Genomic DNA, 23,731 nt, shown 5'->3' with positions numbered 1-23,731 from the left:
GAGCCCCAAATGATTTCAGGTAGGCTCCAGTTTATGGGAATTTATGTTGTTCCCCATGTTTTGCTCCTCAAGCTTATTTTTAAATAATCATCTACAGTACTGTATGATCACCTGAATAAAGGAGAGATTTGATGCTAGAGATTTTTTAAGAAAAGAAGGACAAGAAGAATTAAAGGCAGAGAGAATCAAACTTGTAGAATCACCTGCCAGAGGATGTAAAGGGAAGTAGTGCCCTTGACAACTAGAAATCTGAATTTCATTCTGAAGCAAAGGACAAACCCTGCTTAATCTGATTTTTTTATTGATATATCTGTATCTCAGCTTTCCAATGGGATTGAAATCTCTCCGATAAAGAACTCGAATTTTACTGCTCCGATGACCTGATATCATGTGCCTGGGTATGGTTTCTGACACAATTTGAACCCCAGGATAAATAAATCCAGGCACTTCTGGGTTCAAGAAAATACAGAGATCATAGCACCAAACTAAGAAGTTCAGATTTGATACTGTGTACCAAGGTGGAAAAAAATTAATATCAAATCTTTTACCATTCTTTTCATTTCTAAGCTTCATGTGTTTATTCCAAAGTCATCTCAGGATTTTACAGACACAACATTCCCTCAGAGGAGGTTTACAGGGGAAGAAGAGAGGCAAGCAAAGCATTTTCCCTACCAAATCAGTGGGAAAGTTTGTTCAGGGCAGTCTCACCAGAACCATAAGAGCTGTCGATCAAAATGAAAAGATGGAGACCAAAAGTTGAGGCTATGAGAATGGAGGCCTCCCAACAGAGGCGACAGCGTGCTGCGGTCCTGAACACTGGTTCCGAACCAAGATGCCTGGATTCAGACCACAGATCCACCAGTCACTGCAAATCTGGGACAAGTGAGGTGTGCCCCTGTTTCCTTGTAAACTGAAATCATGACCAGACCTACCACCTGGGCTGTGGTGGGGACTAAATGAGCTGATACACATGTGAAGAACTTTAGAAGAGGCCTGACCACTGTCATCCTGGCCATCACCCATCAGTCTCTGTCCTCTCTCTGTTCTCCTTGATGGAAGACTAGTTGCTCATCTCTTTCCACTAGGCCTCCCTTTCTACATGCATCATTCCAGGGCCTTCAGTTTTATCCTAGGCAACCATTTCTTTTATACTATAACTAGGAAATGAAGACCCCAAATGCCCACAGAGATATTAGTATTAGATATAAAGACAATTTCATTTTCTCTTTTTTCTGCATAATGCTTTTCTAAAAACAAACTTTTCATTACCAAAGGGGAAGGGGGGAAGGGATGAATTAGGAGATTGGGATTAAAATATACACAATACTATATATAAAATAGATAAACAGAGTTCCCACTGTGGCCCAGCGTGTTAAGACTGACTACAGTGGCTTGAGTTGCTGTTGAGATGCAGGTTTGATCTCCGGCCCAGCGTAGGATCTGCCATTGCCGCAGCTGTGGCATAGGTCATGGCTGTGGCTAAGATTCAATCCCTCGAATAGGTCATCATTGTGGCTCAGATTCAGTCCCTTGCCCAGGAATTTCCATATGCCTCAGGTGTGACCATAAAATAAAAAAAATAAATAAAAGGTAGCCAACAAGAACCTACTATATAGCACAAGGAACTATACTCAATATCTTATAATAACCTATAGTGGAAGAGAATGTAAAAGTATATATAAAGTTACAACTGTGAATCACTTTACTGTATGCTTGAAACTAACACAACACTGTAAATCAACTATATTTCAATAAAAATTATATTTAAGAAAAAAAAGAACTAGGAGTTTCCATTGTGGCTCAGCAGTTAATGAACCCAACTAGCATCCATGAGGATGAGGGTTTGATCCCTGACCTCACTCAGTGGGTTAAGGATCCAGTGTTGCTGTGAGCTGTGGTGTAGGTCACAGATGTGGCTCGGATCCCGCATTGCTGTGGCTGTGGTGTAGGCCGGCAGCTACAGCTCCAACTGGACCCCTAGCTTGGGAACCTCCATATGCCATGGGTGCAGCCCTAAAAATAAATAAATAAATAAATAAAGACCAAAAAAAGTAAAAATAAAAAAAGAACTAAACTCCAGCCCAACTGACACCATCCTGTTCTAGGGAAACACACCAGAATGGAGTAACCCCCCCCCCCCAAACAAACAGGCAAGAAAGGTGAACATGAAGAAAACTACTCCTGGCTTCCTTTTATTGGCTGGTGACACTGCAGCCTCTGATTTCAAGGCCCAAGACCCCTGTTCTGAAAACGGACACAAATCATTCTGAGATTTGGCTCCTGTTAAGCAAAGGCTTCTTTGAGAAAGAAAAGACCATGTCATTTTACAATCCTATCAAGCTATGCTACCCTGGCTGGTATCTGAAAATACATTTGTCATTGAAGGCATGAGGCAAGCACCTTTATAAATTATTTCAAGCAATCTGTAGAAGCATAATGCCAGCCAACACTCTCAAAGGCCTCATTGTGAGCGTTTGTGTTCAGAGGCTGCTAATTGCTGGCCGCCTCCCATCCTCCTCCTGCAAACACAACACCATATTTGTCTCTCAGCTGTCACTGTTTGTTAGGGGCCTATAAACAGAGAGGATGCGTTCTTAGCAACCACTGTGAAAAAGTACAACCCTACTTCCCCTCCCCCTCAAACAAGCCTGAAAGGAGGAAAGAAGGGAAAAGGGACCTTACAAAGTTACATGCCAAAGTCAAAAATGACAATCCAATACGGAAAGTTTCAAAACTGCTGGCTGCCATTGACTTGGGGGAAAAAAGAACAAAAAAAAAAAAAAAAAAAAAAAAAAATTCTCAAGAAGCTTTCAGAAGGCAGCTGCCAACAGATTAAAAGGCGACTAGAAGTGATCTCACTGCCATTTGTAGACGTCTGGTCACACGGATTATCTGCAAGATAACCAAGAATAATTCAGTTACGTTATTTGATTTTATTTCCTTGTTGAATGCTTTGGGCCTCATCCTGCTATTTTTAGTCATCAGTGTCAGACGCCATGGGAAGCCATCACCCAGGCAGTTCAAGGACTACCTGTTCATCCAGAACAGGTAAAAGTTCTGGAAACCAAAATCACCAAAAAAGCAGCTGGCGATCAAAGCATTCAAGGGATTTGGTGAAGGAGGAGCAGTGGGGAGACAGGTTTGTTTGCTGACAATGGCAGAGCAGCCTTGATGGAGGCTGCATTTTAGAGAGAATTACAGAAAATCATCATACCTGTAAAGGAAGCAGAAACCTTGACTTAATTAAAAAAAAGAAAAAAAAAAGAATATGGCAGAGGATCTGTGGGAGCACCTCTGGCCAGTGACGCTTGCAGGAAGTTTAAAATGTTTCTGGAGTTAAATCAGTTCCCTCTTGCCAGCCTGAGAACGTCCAGTTTGGAAAACAGGACTTGTAGGCATGGAAACAACAGACCTCTTGGTAACAAAACTCATTACCGGGTTTAATGGAGAAAAAATGTGGAGAATCCTCGAGAGAGAAGGACAGTTGGTGTAGTTCTGTGAGGCCAGATAGTACGAAATCTAAAATGAGGGTAATTAGTCACTTATGATGGAACATGATGGAGGATAAGGTGAGAAAAAGAATGTCACTTTGCTATACAGAAGAAATTGACAGAACAGTGTGACTCAACTATAATAGAAAAAATAAAAACCTAAAAAAATTAAAAATTAAAAAAAATGAGGGTAACTAAATGCTAAGCTTCAGTAATTGAAAGGAAAGAATTAATCTTTTGTGAGCCATGATCCTTCAAGTGCTGCCTGTCTGAAAGTATTAGGGTTGCTAGTAATCAAAGCAATAAAAGTAAAAGACACCCAGAAGAAATTATGTGAATCCTGTATTCCCATTATGTCCTTGAAAACACATTCAATTAAGAGGCTGTTTAGAACTGAACTTCTATGAATAATGTTTCAAAACTGGAAAATGCAAAAATATTGTTAACAGAAAGCCTGTATATTAAGTGTCAACTTTTAGGCTGTTTCATTTTGATCTTCACAATAGCCCTTTGATAAGGATGTTATCTCTGCTGCATTATAGATGAGGAAACTGAGGCCCAGAGGAGTTGAGGTCAGTAGTCAGCAGAGCTAAGCTTCCCACCTAAGCCAGGACTGCTTCTCCCCTTCATCCAGCCTCCACCCTGCACATGCTATGATTCAGATAAAACTACATTGATACTTCTGGGTATAACAGGCGATTTCTACGGTGCTGATACTCTCCCACCAAAAAGTGCCATTGCATGAGCAGAGGTCATAGTACATATTTTTGCTGTAAAAGTGGGAAACCTTGTTGTATTTTGTTTTAGCATTTTTTAAAAGCTCTTTTCCTTGGTCACAAAATTTTTCCTTCTGTTTTCTCTTCCTCTACCCCTTCCTCTCTTCTCCTTCCTCTCTCCACTCTTACACACTCACCTTACACTGGAGCCCCATTCATTCTTCTATACCCTCACCATGTCCAGGGAAGCTCTCATGAGACTTCCCAGGGTACTTGCTATGGTCAGTGGTACTTCAGTGACCACCCCACTCACGTCCCCTCTTCACCCAGCGCTTCCACCCCATTCCCAAGTCTAGCTGCTCTATTTGCTGGTAACTTAAGAGTAAAGGCAGTAATGGGCAGCATTAAGGTCTACAAGAAGACTGCTGCCAACTTCTCATGACCTTTGATCTCCTAGGAGCTTCTGTTAACATGGCCAGAGAGTGATGGTGGAAAATGAAAAACTGAGTTTAAAACACACTAGAAGTCAATAGATATGGTCTGGCTCAATCTGACCACCCAGGCTTTGAAATCTATAGGTGGAAACTATGGTCTGAGGAGAGGAATGTATCCATATATGATTAGAACTATTGCAGAAATCGATATATACCAACTTAGTCCCTCTTCTCCACATACAATTTTTAGTCATTTTTTTTCGTCTCCATTCTTCCCCAATTGTAATTTAGAGATTTAAGAAGCACATTTTTTTTTCCTGCCAGGACACTAAAAGTAGTACCTTTGTTAACCTCAGCTACAATGGGTTAAATTGTGATTAGAATATTTCCTTCCTAAGTGTCTGATTTAATAGAACATAAGGGAAGAAAAGAAAGGGGAGATCTAAAAACTACTTCAGTCACTAAAACACAAGACTTCTTTAAGATTGTTTGTAATATACACAATTGTTTAAATTTACAACCATTCATTTATAGAATTTACACTTCAAGAAAATGTAATATATCCTGAGAATACCAAATGTTGGCAAGGATGTAGAGTAACTGGAATTCTCATACACTGCTGGTAGGAATGCAAAATGGTACAACCACAAAGAAAAACTATTTGTCAGTCTCTTAAAAAGTTAAATACATACTTTCCATAGTATCCAGTCAGTCCACTCCAAGGAATTCACCACATAAGTCCATACAAAGAATTACATACAAATGTTCAAAGCAGCATTATTTATAATAACCCAAAACTGGAAACCACCACCCAATTTTCATCAACAGGTAAAGATAAACTGTAGAATATACATCCTGTAGAATACTACTCCGTAAAAAAAAGCTAGGGGACGATGACGTGTGGACAACTGATACAATAAAATAGGTGAATCTTAAAATCATTCACTGAATGAAAGAAGCCAGACACAAAAGAGTCCCTACTGCATGATACCATTCATATAAAATTCTAGAAAATATGAACTAAGTCCACAGTGACAAAAAGCAGATGAATGGTTACTCCAGCCATGCAAGGATGCTGCTAAACATCTTACATAGCATGAAAGCCCCCCCATAATAAAAATTATTGGGTCCAAATTTCAAAGGTCCTGAGGCTGAGAAACCTGAGCTAATCTGACCAACGAAAAAGAGAATACACGCAAATTATTAAGGTCAGGAATGAAAGAGGAGAGAGACATCACTACCAATCCTACAGAAAGTAAAAGGATTATAAGAACATGTTACAGATAACTTTATATTAACAAATTAGGTATTATAGATGAAATAGGAAGATTCATAGAAAGGTGAACATTAACAAAGCTGACTGAATGAAAAGGATGAAACATGAATAGATTCATAACAAGTAAAGAATTTGAATTTATAATTGAAAACCATCCAAGGAAACGACTAGGCCAGATGTCTTCACGGATGTATGCTATAAAAATATTTAAAGGACAAACAACACCACTCCTTCAAAACTCTTCCACAAAACATAAGAGAGAACACTTCTCAACTAATCCCATGATGCTAGTATTACACTAATATTAAAATTAAAGACATCATAAGAAAAGAAAACTATAGACCAATATTCTTCATGAGTCTATATGCAAAAATCCTCAACAGAATGTTAGCCAAATGAATCCAATAATATATAAAAAGAATTAAACACCATGACCAAATGGAATTACCCCAGGAATATAAATTTGGCTTAATATCTAAAAATCAATCAAGGTAAAATTGTTTTATATAATAATATGAATAAAGGACAAAACCACATGATTATGTCAATACATGCAAAAAAAAAAACATTTGGCAATATCTAACATCCATTCATGATAAACAGTCTCAAAAACTAGAGATGGAAAGAATTTCTTCAACTTGATAAATGGATTCTATGAAAAAACTGCAACTAGTGTCATACTTATAGGTAAAATACTGAATGCTTTTCCTTCTAAAACTGGGGAAAAGACCACATATTGTATAATTGTATTTATGCAAAATGTCCAGAAAAAGTAAATCTACAGAGACAGAGAAAAAAGAGAGAGAGATGCTGATGGGCTAATACTATTTTATCCTTGATAAATGTACTTTTCCTCCCTCAAGCTATCAGGCAACTTCTGACTGAGCTCCTCTCTAGCTCCAGTGGCTGTATTTTTCAGAAGCTCCTCTCTGGTCCCAAGGAGGAGGCACTGGCAAACACTCCTTCTGTGTACAGAGGGATGTGCGGTTGCCTCAGAACCAGAAGGGGCTTTGCTTCGGGAATAAAGGAAAGAGACATTGAAGAAAATGCTGTTAGGAGCTCCCATCGTGGGTCAGCAAAAATGAACTTCCCTAGTATCCATGAGGGTGCAGGTTCCATCGCTGGCCTCACCCAGTTGGTTAAGGATCTGGCATTGCCATGAGCTGTGGTGTATGTCGAAGATGCAGCTCAGATTCTGCGTTGCTGTGGCTGTGGCTTAGGCTGGCAGCTATAGTTCCAATTCGACCCATGGCCTGGGAATACATATGCCATGGGTGAGGGCCTCGAAAGCAAGCAAGCGAAAGAAAGAAAGAAAGAAAGAAAGAAAGAAAGAAAGAAAGAAAGAAAGAAAGAAAGAAAGAGAAAGAAATGCTGTTAAGGTCCCCCAACCTGAATTTTATCATTAAGAGGGACAGGTCCATGAGTAAGGAAAAACGTCACTTCAACATGAAGGTACTGCTTTAGAATCAGGAGAGAAACAGAATCCTGCATTCATGACAGTGCTTTGGAGAAGAATCCCTCTGTCATCACACTACTTGATAAACATGCCACACAAAACCTCTTGGCAACTGCAAAAGTTTTCAACACATAAAGAGAAATAAATGGAATCTCATCAGAGGCAACTGTTTAGAGCAGAAGCTGTTACCTGCAAGCAAGTGGCATTGTATTTGGAATGCTGTGAGCACTCAGTCATCACCATATGGATCTAACTCAAATCCCTTGGTTATCCTCACGTCATGTAGGGCATGGCAAGATCTTGAGTCCCGGACACCACCTGCGGAGGAGACAGACGTCACCTTCCATCAACATATCCATCTGCATTTCAGCTGTTAAGGTTACTGCATGCTGCCCTTCCCCAGGCATCATTTTGCAACCATGAGTTTACTAAGGGCCAGAGGACCTAGAAAAAAATTGATTGGGAACCATACTCTTTCTGTTTAAAAGCCAAAGATTTCAACATATGCCTGCCGAATTAGCATAATCTTATGTGGGTCACAGGAACAGCAAAGGGCAATGGAGACATTAATCATAATGATGGGAGAAGGGCATCTGGAGGATGGATCAGGTCCTACCTAGGTAGAAAAATTGCTTATCCTGGGTCAGGGGTGCCTGACACTCTAGCCACTCTGTCACAGCCTATGTGCTAAAAGGCAAATGGCTACACGTGGTAATAGGAAAAGGTGTGTCACCAAGAGCTGTAAGGCCTGGGACCCAAGGAGTTTTGTTGTGGGGTATTCTTGGCTGAACATGAGCTTGAGGGACCACCAGAAGGAAAAAGTCCTCTCAATCCCTTTTGGAGGCAGAAATGCTAGTGACCAGAGAGACCTGAAGGTGCAGGGGCCGGCCTATGGCCAGAAGCACTAACATCCAGCTCATGGGCTCCATCTTTCTAGGAACCCCGTGAGTCTGCCTGCCATCACTTAAGTACCAGTATGACTCGCAGTAAAACAGAAGCAGATGTTTTCTCATCACCTGTGTCTGGGCTGCCTTTGGGTTGAAAGGAAGAGCCCAAGAATGAGTAATTGAGTAGATTGTTCCTATTGTGTTGAGAGTTAGTGTCTGAGAAAAAGAGACCAAAAACAATAACATGAGAAAACTTGGAGCATGACTGCCCCACATTCTCCCAGCATCAGAGGCTGGTGTTGTCACTATTCTCTGTCTTCTGCAGCACACTAATGCCAGCCTCAAGGAGACCTGAACCAGGGGAGAAAGGCACAGTCATGTCTGTGCTCGGCATCAGTACTGACTTCCCATGGAATGTCATCTATGTGGAAATTAACATATATCAATCAATTTTGAACACTGCACACCTGAAGTTTATGACTTTATTCTTGACTTATTCAGAAGTACAGTCTGTGCTTAGCTGGAAAGAAGAGAAAAAAAAGGAAGGTATGTACTTTCCAGTTTGGAAAGGAATGTGTACCTTGTGCCCATTAATCTTATTTATCATGTTTGCGCGTTTCTAAGAGTTTTGCTCAGGAATCATAAAATGGGGTTTAAATAAAGTAAAAAGGAAATTGAATTCCATCAATCAATATGCTAAAACACAACCCAAATTAAATGTCATGAGGTTATACCATTTCATCAATTATAATTAATACTGTCTGTGCAGGCCTCTTCTGAGAAAATACTTGTTATGATTCATTTCCTACAAAGAAATTCATCTTCTGGCTTCCCTACAAATTGAAAAATTATATAGTGAGTTAAGAAAAAAGAAAACTATTGTCCCATCAGCTAATTTTAAAGTGGAATTTATTATAGAAAAATATTCTTCCATCTAAATAGTCAGAAAATGAATTGATTTTGAAGCTTTCTATTTTTCTTAATGAAAAAGTCTGAGTTTAGAGAACTGTAGTTGTAGGTCATGTAATCACTATACTGCTAAAATCAAAATTCATATATAAACTAATATTTAAATCAGGAATAATTAAACTGACATGTATTTTTTTCTTTTTCACTAGAAATGCTCATTTCCCAGATCAGAAGAAATAGTTTTTCTTATTCTTCCTTCTTATGTGTGTTATATAGGGTTTTTTGATTCACTCAAGGAATTATAATATTTAGCAGCTGAGAAAGACAGGAATTGGGTGGGAACCCAGGAAGCTGGAATACAGCTCAGGAACTGAAAGATTCTAGGGGCATCCGGGACCAGACTGGGTGTGGTAGGCAGGATTCCAAGATGGCCTAAAGATTCCCACTGCCTGGTGAACACCCCCTTACAACCCCTCCTCTTGAATGTGGAGAGAATTGTGAGTATGGTATGATAGTCACACCTTGACTGCATTGTTACATAAGACACATAAGCAGAAGACTGGTGTGAGATCCCCAGGTTGGCCTGGAAGAAGCAAACCACCATATGTAGAAAGGGCTGTGGACTGGAAGCCCCTGGGAGTAGACAGCCTCAGTCCTACAACCACGAGAAATGAATTCTGCCAATGGTCAATGAGCTTGGAATAAGACCCTGAGCCTCATCGGACCACAGCCCCAGCTAATCTTTGATTTCAGTCTGTGAGAGCCTAAGCAGAGGACACAGCTAAGCTATACCTGGACTCCTGACCCACAGAAAGTGTGATAGTAAATTTATTTGTTTCAAGCTGCTATATTCGTGGTCATCTGTATATATTCAGCAATAGAACACCAATGCATTGGGTTAGCTCCCTGCCCCTCAGGGATAGAAATATGACAATTCCTACCATCTGTGTGTGATAAACAGCCCACATACTTGCTTCTCTGCCCTTTGGCTCCTCATACTCATGGCTCGCTGGTGGTTTGTTCAGGACTCTCCTGCTTCATGTTCATGTGTCTTTTTTATTTATGCTCCCACTCATAAGCGAATGCCTCTCACTCTCATAGAAGCTGAGCAGACAAAACAACAGACGTCCTCAAAAGTGTCTCACTTTACTGAGGCACCTTCATAATGTCAACTAATTCTCACAAAATTTTGAGGTGAGTACCATTATTACCCTCATTTTTGTAATAAATCAAGGAGTTAGGTGACTTGAGTGGAGAAGCCAGCCTCAAACCCAAGACATCCTGCATTAGGTCTTTTGCTCTTTTCTCCTCTTCTGCACTGCCACCCTGAAATAACAGGAGAGTCTCATGAATGCCACAGAGACAGTGAAAACTCTACCCAAGAGAGTTCTGCATATATTGCATTCTTTCCTCTTGAGTTAAACCAGAAACAATCCACTATGGAGCCATCATTCAGCTTCTCTAATTATGTAGCTCTTGCTTTGCCAATATAGCCTGAGTCAGGAAAACCTAGGTATAAACATTTGCTGGCTCTACATCTGTGAGCAAATTAGTTCTATGAGGTTCAGTTTTCTCAGGTGCAAAAGGAAGCTATAGCAGGACTTACTCCATAGTGTTTCCACATAGAAGCTCAGGAAGTGGAAGCTGTTGTTATTGGTGGTGGTGATTATTCATCAAAGGCAACTACAATGTCTTACACCTCCATAGCTTGACAACAATTAAGCCACTACTAAGAACAACTCAGACGAATAAGTTACTTGGTTAATTCCTTTTTTTTTTTTTTTTTTTTTTTTCTTTTTAGGGCCACGTCTACGGTGTATGGAGGTTCCCAGGCTAGGGACTGAATCGGAGCTATAGCTGCTGGTACAGCTGCTGGCCTATGCCACAACCACAGCAACACAGGATTTGAGCTGCATCTGCAACCCACACCACAGCTCACAGCAACACTGGATCTTTAACCCATTGAGCGAAGCTAGGGATTGAACCCTCAACCTCATGGTTACTAGTCGGATTCTTTTCCATTGCACCACAGTGGGAACTCCTCATCTGTCCATCTAGTGTGGACATCCATTCAAACTATTCTAATTTGAATGGATGTCCTAGATGGAAAATTTCCCATGAAAGAAAGAATTGGGTCTTCATTTGGGAAATAATTTCTCAAGAATTTAAGAGCAGTCAGAAGTCCTTGTAGGAATATATGAGGAATGGATTTGTTCAAGGTATAGGGAAATCCTCCTTTTGGAACTCTCTGAGTGGGCCAGATCATCACCATCAGAAAATGTCCAGAAGGTTCACCATCATATGTAAACTACGTAAAATTAACCTGTAGAATTAAGGTTAAGAGCATGGACTTCAGAGTTGCATTACCTGGATTCAAATATTGCTTTGGCATTTATTCTGTGGGCTTGCCTTAGTATGTACTTAACTTCTTTGTGTCTTGGATCCCTTACAGACAAAAGGAGGATATTATTGGTGTTTGCTTCATGGTGTTGTGGAGAGCATTAAATGAGTTCATATGCAGCCATAGCGCTTAGAACAATGCCTAGATGTGATAAACACTCAATAAAGTTTAAAGTTTGTAAATTCAACCAAAGTTTACTGAATTTCTACCATATACCAGACACTGTGAATACAAACAAGAAAGGAAGCAGAAAAAAATGTTTATGAAGTTTTATGAGTAAATCACTCTGATAGGTGTTTTACATATATTATCTTAATTAGCTTTTAATTAGTAATCTTATTAGTTAGGTATTATTTGCCTCGTTTTATAAATGAGGAACATGGGTAAAGAGAAATAACCATGTTTCTTAAGGTCACAGAGCTAGTAAGTGGTAAAGTAGGGATTTGAAGCCAAAAATGGAACTATATCTAATCTCTTGGGATAGAATATGATGAGAGATGGTATGAGAAAAAGAATGTATATGTATGTGTATGACTGAGTCACTATGCTGTATAGCAGAAATTGACACAATACTGTAAATCAACTATACTCTAATAAAAAAAAAAAGGCAAACACAAAACCTACCAGAAAAAAGAAAATAAAATTTCAAACGAAAGTGAAAAAAAAAAAAAAAAAAAAAAGACTAGGCTCAATCCCGCTTTTGTTATAAATAAGACACAATCTCTGGCCTTAAAGAATGAACAATCTACCATGAAGATTCACATGTAAAAGACTAGGTATAATAAGATGTAAGTGCCGAAGTAGAGCAATATACAAAATAGATGTATTTACCTATAGGAATGAGAATTCTTTGGGATGTCAGAGAAGTGACATTTGAAAGAGGAATAAGATTTCTCCAGAAGAACAAGGGCATTCAAGGAGGGGGAAAGGAGTGAAATATCACAGATGAGACACACACGCACGCACGCACGCACGCACGCCAGAAGTACTGGAGGACCAGCAAAGAAAATGACCAAGATCATTGTCTCCATGAATGGGATCTCAGGTTACAGTCCAACAGCCACCCCACACAGCATGTTGCTACTTGCATTGATGCCAGGAATTCATCTCTGCTTAAAACAGCAGCAGTTTCTAACTGGAAGCACCAAACTTCTCTGTGTCACTGCCTCTTCCCAGCAGCCCAAACCTAGGTCCACTGTGTGCATCTTTAAGGTACTTCACCTGTTCTCCCCTGTTGCTGGCACCCACTGGAATTTAGGTTACAGCATATACTCCACTCTCATTGTGTCCCCACCGTTCTGCAACACCTTCTACAACCTAATTCATCAGTTTCATCTGCTTAAGATTTTTTTCACCAGCTCCATCTGCTTAAGAACATATGTTTTCCCCAAGATTTTTCAGTCCGGCCTCTATTCCAGGCAAAATGAATCTTTCTGCATTGTTACTAGGCTATTTCCTACAGGCCTCTTTAAAACTGTTATTATGTTGTGATGACTGTTTATGTGCCACTTTTCCCTAATGTGAATTCCTTAGAGCAAGCAATGGGTCTGTTCATTTCCAATGTCTAGTCCAATGCCTAACACATAAACATTTGCTAAATAAATGAACAATAAGTGAATAAATGAATGATAATCGAAAGGCCCTTCCCAGACTTTAAGAACCTCCATCAGAGGAATCCACCATCCTATCCAATTTTTCTTTCCAGTAACCTTAAGAAGAAAAATTTTACCCTGGTCTCTTCAATACTCAGTCTTCCCCCCACCATTCCAACCATCATCCAAGCTCCCCACTGTCTTTCCTTTGACCTTAAATCATACAAGATGCTGTTTTCCACCTACATAGTTTTGCTAATGTTTACTAGCCTGCAAAGCCAAATCCTCTCTTCTCTCACAACTAAGATTAAACATTTTCCTCATACATGTCCCATTGTGGCACAGCAGAAATGAACCTGACTAGTATCCACGAGGATTCCAGTTCGATCCCTGGCCTCACTCAGTGGCTGGGGCATCTGGCATTGCCATGAGCTGTGCTGTAGGCCTGTAGCTATAGCTCTGATTTGACTCCTAGCCTGGAAACTTCCATATGCTGCAGGTGTGGCCTTAAAAAAAAAAACTCAAAAACCATTTTCCTCATGATGTGCAAAACATTCAGGTATACTTCCCTGATTCTTTTCAGCATTGTCTTTAACTTTTGAAACCTCTAACGCTCATCCAACCCCTGTATTATTTGAGTTATTTTTTTGTCTTTTTTTGGAGGGGGGAAGCTACACCAGTGGCATATGGAGGTTCCCAGGCTAGGGGTCAAAATGAAGCTATTTTAACTCTTAGATCTTTAATTTTAGCTTTCTTTTTTTATTGCTTTTTTAGGGCTATACCACAGCATATGAAAGTTCCCAGGTTAGAGGTTAACTGGAGTACAGCTGCTGGCCTACATACGCCAAAGCCATACCAACACTGTATCTGAGCCACATCTGTGACCTACACCTCAGCTCATGGCAACACTGGATCTTTAACCACTGAGGGAGACCAGGGATCGAACTTGCGCCCTCATGGATACCCGTCAGATTCACTTCCACTGAGCCACAATGGGAACTCTATATCCTCAAGTTATTTTATATGAGCATATCTTGTCTTCTCAAGGTTAAGGAATGTCATTTCTTGTCCATTTTTATCTGTCATTACTCAATGACACATAGAAGTTTATTAAAGAAATGAATAAGCAAGAAGCTGGCAGATTCAGAATGGTTACTTAATGGCTAATCTAACACAATATTATCTAAAATATTCTTATAGGAATAATAAATTATTTCTCTTATTATCATTAAGCATGATATACAGATAGGGAATTTTATAAGGTACCAGGCTAATTATCTTCTGCTAAGAGAACCGAAGTATAACTGAGCTTTACCACAGGTAAGTATATTCAGGGGATATGATGCAATATGCCTAGATACAAGACTAATTGTTCCATGATTGGATTTTGCTGGCTAGAGAGCTCACTTACTCCTTTAGCACACAGGCTCCTGAGTCTATAGGTTTCATCCACACTCCTGGGTCCAGCTCACAGTGTACGTGTACTGCAGCCTTCCCTCTGATCCCTGAAGCTCTGGCAGATGGCCATACCATTTCCATCCAAATCTTCTCATCTGGAATGAGCAGATCCATCTTCTTTGCCAGAATAGGCTTTAGTCCTGAACCAAGTTAGGGCAGCTGTTTGCCAAACTCAGAGATGACGCTTGATTCTAACAATCAATATGGAGCTGAGCCACTGAGGAGAAAATGAGAGAATGGAAAACAATGATGTTTCATTTCCAGAGTAACTGCCATAATGTATTTTTAAAGGCCCTATCTAGTTGGCTCTGGCCTATAGGGCTTGAATAAAACTCATCCTCGTTTATATTCTTTTTACATTTGTGAAAAGAATATAAATGTAATATTTGCTTTTACAAAAGCTTATTTTAACACAAAATTAAGATGGAAATCTTGAAATTAAGGAAATTTTAAATATTTTGAATATAAATAGAAGGAAGATGGAAAGAAAATAGAAAAAAATGCTTTACTACTCTCCTTTCTCAGTTATTCATTGGTTCCCCCTAAATGCCTAAAATTTTAAAACATCAAAATGTAAGCTGATTATCCAGCCCAAACTGATCAAATCACATTCGTGGGTTGCTTTAACCTGGGATAAAAAGAAGGTCACAATCAATAGCAGAAGGCTCCAACACTGGCTTTGCCCCCACAAGTCTGTAATTCCAACTTCTCTGTTCTTCCCAGGCGTACATCACATGTACTCCATGATGCTGTCTTTCATGGTCTGGTGCTAGAACTGTTTACACCAAAAATGGCAACTAGGCCAAAGAAACATGATGAAGTCGAAATCACCAATGCCCAGAGAAGCTGCCATCACTCCTGCCTATGCTCACTGAAGTCACTGGTTGCAATAACAGTTCCAAGAAGAGTGAGCAATAAAGTCTGCAACATGCTCCTTCCCAGGGGTAATGATAGGGTTGCTAATGTCCCCTTATGTTCTGATCCACCAAGCCCAGGAAGCTAACCATGCCCAGTGTTGAGTGTGCTGCTGGCTAAGAAAGTTGCCCTCTAATGCCACCATTTTGCTGGTACTAGTGTAACTGGCAGTATGTGTGCTTAAACCACATTGATATTTTCATAAAACCACTCTTTCTCATCCTTATAACTTCTTGCCTTAGGGCTTTGAAACACATTGATACAGCTGATCTGGAATGATAACTATTGGGTACAACAAGTCTGCAATGTGCTCCCCCCATCCAAACTCCCACCCCTCACCTTGGATTTGCACCATGGACTTGTTCCAACCTCTTATCCTCTCTCCCCTTGGGATCAATTTCTTCAGAAGAAGTTACTCATGTAACTACTGTTCATTTAAAAATCTACTTAGTACCTGGTCAGCTCACAAGCTTCTTCACACATGCCCAGATAATCTTGAATTCCAGAGTCTGCCTGCTGCAAACTTATGTTTCTTTTATTGAGAGTATTTACTTCAGAGACAATGAGAAATGAACTTATCTTTATTCATGCCAAGTGGTAGACAGGCCTGGAAGTTCAAAACTTGAGTTGCGGCAGAGCTTACGTACCTGCCCACTGCATCTCTCACAAGCGTCCTATCTTAATAAATCTATTTCTTGCCTATCACCTTGTCTCTCGCTGAATTCCTTCTGCGTGGAGACATGAAGAACCTGAACCTCAGTGAGTCCAGACACAGGGTGATTCTAATTTAAAACCTTGGGTTCGAGTCCCAATCTGGGTTTAGGCTGAGTTCGAGTCCTGGCACATGGGTTCAAGTCCCAATCTGTGTTCAGCTGGGTTCGGGCCATTAATACTGTCAGTTTCAATTCTATTCTTAGCCCAGGAACTTCCATATGCTGTAGGTGTGGCCATAAAAATAAAATATTGTTTTTGATGCTCTGCTTCTAGTATCGTTTAATCCTGTTTCATACTTTCACGTCAGTAGGCGGGCCTATCAAACATTATTGTTAAAAGACAAAACCTCATTATCCCAACTCCAGACTCAGATGTGTCGTAAGTGCTTTTAGAATGTGCATTTTTCTCTTCTGGCATCCTGGACCATCCTGTTACAGACTTCCTTTGAACAAGAGGACATGAAATTAAACTGCAATCCCTCTTTTTTTTTTTTTTTAACTAGATACTAATGGAAGAAATGTTCACATATTGAGGTATGGGGAAAGTCATCCTGGCTTTTACATAATTTAACTCAAATTTTATGCTAACTGAAACAGCCTGTTTGTGGTCTCTCGAATATAAATACTGTATATCTGCTTTAATCGTTAAAAAAAAAAAAGGTGCACTGTCCAGAAGTAAAGATTGCCCTATTAAAGTTCCTTCCTTGGAAGCCAATGCTGGTACTCCTTCAAAGACAAGACTTCTTTCCCAGGTGCCAAGGCCATATTGACTGGCTGTGTATATGTTGATCTGTTTTTGTTTTTGTTTTTGAAACCTTGAAGGAATGGATCCCTGACTTGTTTTATATTCTTTGTTCTGACAAAATATAAAGATGAAAACCATGCTTCTGCGGAACAATTCCTCAGAGTTATCCAAGAGGCCGTTTGCGGGATTATAGCCCACAGTTTGGCTCAAATAAAACTCTTTTCTGTTCCCATTAAAAAAAACTAAGACAAAAACAAAAACACAAACCTTGAGCTGCAAAGATCATAGGCTATCAGCTCAATTTTGATTACTTGGTAGTTTTGTTTTTCTTTGTTTTCTTTTGTTGTGTCTCTAAAAGTAACCTCACAACCTTCTTTCAACAAGTTAAAACCTATGTCCTGATCCTGAGAGAGCCCATCAAAACCTTACATCAGTTGGTAAAGAAACTTAACATCAAGAAAAGAAATTCCCAGAGTTCCAGTCATGGCTCGGTGGTTAATGAACCAGACTAGTATCCATGAGGATGCAGGTTCAATCCCTGGCCTCACTCAGTGGGTTAAGGATCCAGCGTTGCCATGAACTGCGGTGTAGGTCACCATGCAGCTTGGATCTGACGTGGCTGTAGCTGTGGTGTAGGCCAGCGGCTACAGCTCCAATTAGACCCCTACCCTGGGAACCTCCATATGTTGCAGGTGCAGCCCAAAAAAGAAAAAAAGGAAAAGAAAAGAAATTCTCAGTTCCTGACAATTCACTTATCAGTTGAATTTGAATTTCAAAACTGGACATCACAGTATAAGGATCTTAAGACTCTCTTAGACAACTCTGGGATACAGAGAGGTTTTCTAACCTGAGGGCCCTAGTGAAAGACCCATAAGAGGACATACTGTGAGGACTCCAGATGAGGGCTCCAGATGCCCTGGTTGCCACGTCTGGCCTCCCCATCACAGCTGGTTGAACAGGCAATATTAAAGCCCCCAGACAGACTAATTCCATGCCCTCTATTTTAAACTGCTTTGCAAAATGAAATCAGACGTGCCTGCAATTCTAGGAATGCCTGCTAAGCCTCCCACCGACCTCTCAAGTCAATCATCATCTCATCCACCTTCAAAAAATATTTAGCTAAAAGGATATCTTGCTTCCAGTGAGGCTCTGTGTTATTTAAAAGTAACTTGTAAGCTGAGGGAGGTAGAGAGAGGGGCTAAATTTAACCTATGAAAGAGTGAGACAGAGAATACAGCATTTTTCTAGGACAAAGGAGGATATTTCCACAAAATAGATGAACATGCAGTACATGAATGTTAGGCCGTCCTTACAGTAGTTTCTCTGTGATACCCACAGATGCAATTTTTTTCCTTTTTGTGTTGGCTTCTTTTCAATATCATGCTGCCAGGTAAATGTACAATTCATTATTTATGTTTCAGTTGAAGACTAGCATAATGTTCAAACTATTTCACTGATATTTTTAGGCAGCACGCCATCTTAAGAAATACATAATCAACTAACATTTTTCAATATCTGACACATCTCAAAATAGTTTTTAAATTATTGCACGCTTTCATTTTCAGGAAGTTTGTGATCCATGGTAAGTCAAGTTGTTAGTTGAAGAATGGAACTTAAGGAAATACAAATCAAAAGATTCAATTGCCATAATAACAAGTTTGGCTTCAACTCAATTCACATCCTCAGACCACAGCCAGGAGCCCAGCCAAGCACCTCAAGCAGGCAGGTCCTTAGGTGCAGGGAAACTAAGCGAGAACTACATAGAGAACAGCAAAAATATCCATAACTGTTGGTAGAAAATGCACCCCCCCAAGCCTATGACCTATTGAAAGTCATTCATTTTCACACCTAAAGGACTGCATGATTTCCATCTACCTCTTTCAATTTTCTAAGAAAACAGATGGTCCCAAGAACAGTGCTACCTTTCACTGCCCTGAGAACGGAAAACATGCACCAACTTGACATGCCTGGTTAACTTTCAGGCAATTGGCTCCAAGAAGATAATCACTCTGTGACTGTAGGAATTCAGAAAATCTTCAAAGAAGACTACAAACTCCAGCCGAGTATCAGGGTGGAGAGTTTATCAAAAGCATGAAAGAACTCCAGCGGCCTCGCTGACCACCTTTGGTAAACTGAATAATTACATGTGAATTATGGATCCAATCTCTTCCATGGGATTCATGTTAACTTTTTTGTGTGGTAAGAGCATTTAATATGAAATCTACCCTCTTAAATTTTGAAGCTTACAGTAAAGTATTGTTAACTACAGACACAATGTTGTACAGCCAATCTCTAGAATTCATTCATCTTACATAACTGAAAAACTATACCCATTGAACAGAAGTTCCTCATTTTCTCCTATGCTGAGGCCCCTGTTTCTGTTTCTATGAGTTTGACTAAGTGACATTATGCGGTATTTGTCCTTCTGTGACTGGCTTATTTCACTTAACATAATGTCCTCCAGATTCATCCATGTTGTCAGATACAGCAGGATTTCCTTATTTTTAAAGGTTGAATAATATTTCATTACATGTATATATCACATTTTCTTTTTTTCATTTTTTAAAGTTTCATTGAAGTATAGTTGATTTACAATATGATAATTTCTACTGTACATCAAAGTGATTTAGTTATTATACCATATTTTCTTCATCCATTCATCTGCCAGTGGGGATCTAGGTTGTTTCCATATCTTGGCTATTGTGAATAATGCTGCTGTGAACATGGAAGTACATTTATCTCTATAACATCCTGATTTCAATTATTGTGGGGTATATACCCAGAAGTGGGATTTCTGGATCTTGTGGTAATTCTGTTTAATCTTTTTGAGAAACCACTATACTCTTTTACATAGTGGCAGCACCGTTTTCCATTCCCACTAACATTGTACAAAGGTTCTAATTTCTCTACAAGTGTCCCCAGTAACTGGAATGGTGCCTAGTACAGAATAAATGTTCAACAAACATTTTTTATTAAATTATTTAATCAATGAATGGACTGATGAATTTCAGGCCAGAGAAGCATTGCTGTCAAAAACTTATACAAACACTAAGCAGCTCAGTGAGTTCTGTTAACTACAAGAAGTTTTATAGGTTGGAGGTCAGGAGTATGGGAGTTAAGACTAGCCATCTGGTTGAGGCACAGCTTCAGGGCCTTGTAGGCCAAACTAAGGAGTCTGGCATTTATCCTGGATGTGACTGGGAGCCCCTGAGGAACTTGAAGCAGATACGGTACATGATTCCATTTATAGTTTAGAGAGGATCACCTTGGCAGCAATGTGCTGAGTGAACTGGAGGGGGTGAAACCAAGAATGAGGGAAGGAATGAGAGCTTTCTCATCATCCCAGAAAGACTCTGTAGGAGCAAGACTTGGAGTCAAGGGGTTGGAAACAAGAACTGGTTGATGTATAATGTATCCGCAAGACTCGGGCTGTGGTCATTATTCACAGTGGCTGAAGATGAGAGGGGAAGACCACACTCAGGTCTGAGCCTTGAATGACAATCACAGTGATGCACTTCACTAGAACAGATGAGAGGACGGGGAAAGAAGCTAAAGGTTTACATTTTGGACAAGTTGAGCCTGAGTTTCTCTGAGGGAAAAAAGTTAACAGACACTTCAATATATAGATCATACATCCTTTTTTTTTTAAGTAATAATGTGATATATATTCTATTGGGGGAGACAGGCTTTATTTTTTAAAAAGCCATAAGTTTTAATTAAACCACTCACTGAAGATTCCAGAACACAGGATGAGCTTGGGAATCACCAGCCTTTAAGAGGCAATTATTAAAGGGGCCTCTTGAAGGAACTAAGAAGGCACTTCCAATGATATAGATCAGAGAAAGTCCAGAAGATTCTAATTCAGGATCTAAGAGATGGACCATTTTAACAGAATGCCTAGCCCAGAGCCTTTGCTAAGTTCGGTTTTAATTTGTACCATGAGCATCCAATTCTGTCTAAAACACAGTGATTTCACTAGTCTAGGGGAGCAGCAAGTGTATGTTCTTTGCTGATGGTTTTCCTGGGCTTGGAACCTAAAATGTTCATTTCCTTCCCAGTATCACCAGAAAACTGGGGAAAACAAGACAGAAGGGTTAATTTTCCTCCACTCCAGAATGTGTCTCCCACATAAGAGGAGGCTGAGCCCATTATTCTAGAATAAGAATAATATTTTCCAAATAATATAAACATGGACTATATAAAGTCATTATTCATTAGTTATGATCTCCATTTTTCAACTTAAGTCTTAAAAGTTAAAAAAAAATAAAACGAGAGGCCACTAAGACGACTATATATGGAACACATTTCTCTCCTGCCTAAACCGATGTGTTGAGTACAGAACACACACGTTTTATTTATTAGGACACCAGCCATAAAGCCCAGCGGTGAAGCAGGTGGAAATGCTCAGGGAGATGGCCAAGGCGTCTGTGATAGATTAAATTCTAGCATGAGTGCTTTGCTTCAAACCTTTTGACTAAACCCAAGCCAGGCATTCAGCCATCCAAATCTAGAGCTCCCTGTACATTTCCCCAGGGTTTCCACTCACTCTGTTCTCATCCAAAATGATTTTATAGTGGTGATAAACTGACTCCAAACAGAAAAGCCCCAAAACACATGGTCTCTGTTACGGAAGAATGGGTTCCGGTGTATTTCTGTTATAGCTACGCATCCTGGCCCCTCCAATTGCTTGCGAGTGTCATTTAAATTGTGAAGGTACATCTAGAGAGAATCTGAGGGCAGTTAACCCTGCCAAGTAAAACACCATTCAACTGAAGATTAGGTTTGTTTTGTTTTGTTTTTTCTGGGACACATTTAGGCAGGAATTTCTAGGATCCTGACAATAGCAGTAACAGGCTGCAATGGGTGAGATCGACTTCAAGTTCCTGAGGAGTCCTTTTCCACTGCGACTTGTGACTCTACCTTGTTCCACAGGGAAAATGAAACTCCACTGTGGACAGAGCTTCTAGCTCTTCAAAGACCTCAAACCATTGCACTAAACAGTCTGGAAAAGTTGTTAGAAGCACTTTGAAGTCAATAAACCTTAGCGAATGTGCATTAAGACGCAACGTGAAATAGTGCCATCAGGAAGTGGCAGAAAGGGGCAGATCTAGGTTTGAATCCAGCTCTGCCACTTATCAGGTATAAGACTTTGACAGATTCCTTATCTTCTCACAGTCCCTAAATCCTAGGATGATAATATCTGTTCTGCAGGATTGTCTTAAGATTAGAAATAATTAGCATGTTAAATGCTTAGCACTATGCCTGACACACTGTAATAGCCCTTCTGGTCAAGTTCACTTTCGCAGAACAGAAACAGGTCAATAGTCCACAAGGAAAGAATCATCTTTCTCACCCTGTTAGTGGCAGGAAGAAACATGCCCTCATTTAGCTTGAAGTCCACCCAGTAAGGACGGAGATGCCCCAGGTAGCCTGTTTCAATGCGAAAACAGGTTAGAATCTCCCCTCCTCTGACCAACTCTCTCTTTCTCCCTCTCTTGCTGTCTCTCTCTCTCTCTCTCTCTGCAACTCTGCAATTTACAAAGGTACTAACATTAAAATGGCATCCAAAAAAAAAAAATTAATTGGAGTTCACGTCATGGCGCAGTGGTTAACGAATCCAACTAGGAACCATGACGTTGCAGGTTCAATCCCTGGCCTTGCGCAGTAGGTTAAGCATCTGGCGTTGCCATGAGCTGTGGTGGAGGTTGCAGATGTGGCTCGGATCCTGCATTGCTGTGGCTCTGGCGTAGGCCGGCAGCGACAGCTCTGATTAGACCCCTAGCCTGGGAACCTCCATATGCCACAGGTGCATGTCTAGAAAAGACAAAAAGACAAAATAAATAAAATAAAATAAAATAAAATAAAATGGCAGCCATAAGCAGTAACAGAGGCTGATGCCTGCCAGACCCCTCTATTTGCTGCTCCGCCCACAATGCCTCAGTTCATGTCTCCAGCATACTAATGACTCCCTTGATTGTTATTAGTTAATTCAGTAAAAACAGTGGGAAAATCAGTGACATGTCAGAGGGGAATACCAAATGAACTTGAGCTGAACCATCGCATGGTCCGAAGGAGTGTGACGACGTGGGAATGAAACAATATAGGCTCCTGCCAGCACAAAGAGCAGACACAAAGCATGGAATTCAGTGTGGCTAATTCCCCAGAAGAGATTTCACAAGGGCCTAAATCCTCCAAAGCATGAAAATCACACGGGCTCTTACCAAAGAGGAAGTCAGATACAATGCATGGAAGGGCTTGGGACACTGGCTGGCTGCCCGGGCTCTTGGCTAAGTTGGTTTGTGCAGCCAAATCAGCAAGTACATGCAGATACAGCAACAGCAAGGTGAAGTTGGGGGAGATGAAACTGTAAACAATAGGTATAACAGCAACTGTTAACGAAGGTGCCTCTTCGTCGGACTATTGCGGAAGGCAGAATTGAGAAGGTAGAATGAGCTTCCCCGATCCAGCCAGCTCCAGTCAAGAACAAAACCAGTTTCTACCTATCAATAATTTTGGACCTTCTCCTCACTTTCTTAGGGCCCATCACTGGATGGCGGTTGTCAACACAAAGAACTACAACTCCTGCTCTAGAGCAGCCTATTGTCTGGTTGGAAAGGCAAAAATAGCTCTTGTGCCAAAGTCATTCTTATAAGATTATACACCTCTCAAAATGCAGGTCCATGCCTTGTCGTTTTGTTTAAGTCCAGCACCTACCACATCACCAGGTGCTTGGTTATA

At 40.2% G+C, this 23,731-nt stretch overlaps 1 protein-coding gene across 1 annotated transcript in view; it reads right to left on the bottom strand.

Annotated features, from left to right (window-relative positions):
• Positions 1-23,731, bottom strand: part of C15H4orf47 (chromosome 15 open reading frame, human C4orf47) — a 141,494-nt gene that overhangs the window by 38,328 nt on the left and 79,435 nt on the right. Inside the window, exons 7-8 of the transcript XR_002338985.1 lie at positions 14,574-14,837; positions 7,563-7,691 (exon numbers count right to left, since the gene is read on the bottom strand). The gene's annotated coding sequence lies outside the window, so the exon portion shown is untranslated. The remainder of the gene's footprint in view (positions 1-7,562; positions 7,692-14,573; positions 14,838-23,731) is intronic.

This window comes from Sus scrofa, chromosome 15 (assembly GCF_000003025.6).
Source record: "Sus scrofa isolate TJ Tabasco breed Duroc chromosome 15, Sscrofa11.1, whole genome shotgun sequence".
Classification (NCBI taxonomy): Eukaryota; Metazoa; Chordata; class Mammalia; order Artiodactyla; family Suidae; genus Sus; species Sus scrofa.
This window is presented reverse-complemented; position numbering and strand designations above follow the sequence as displayed.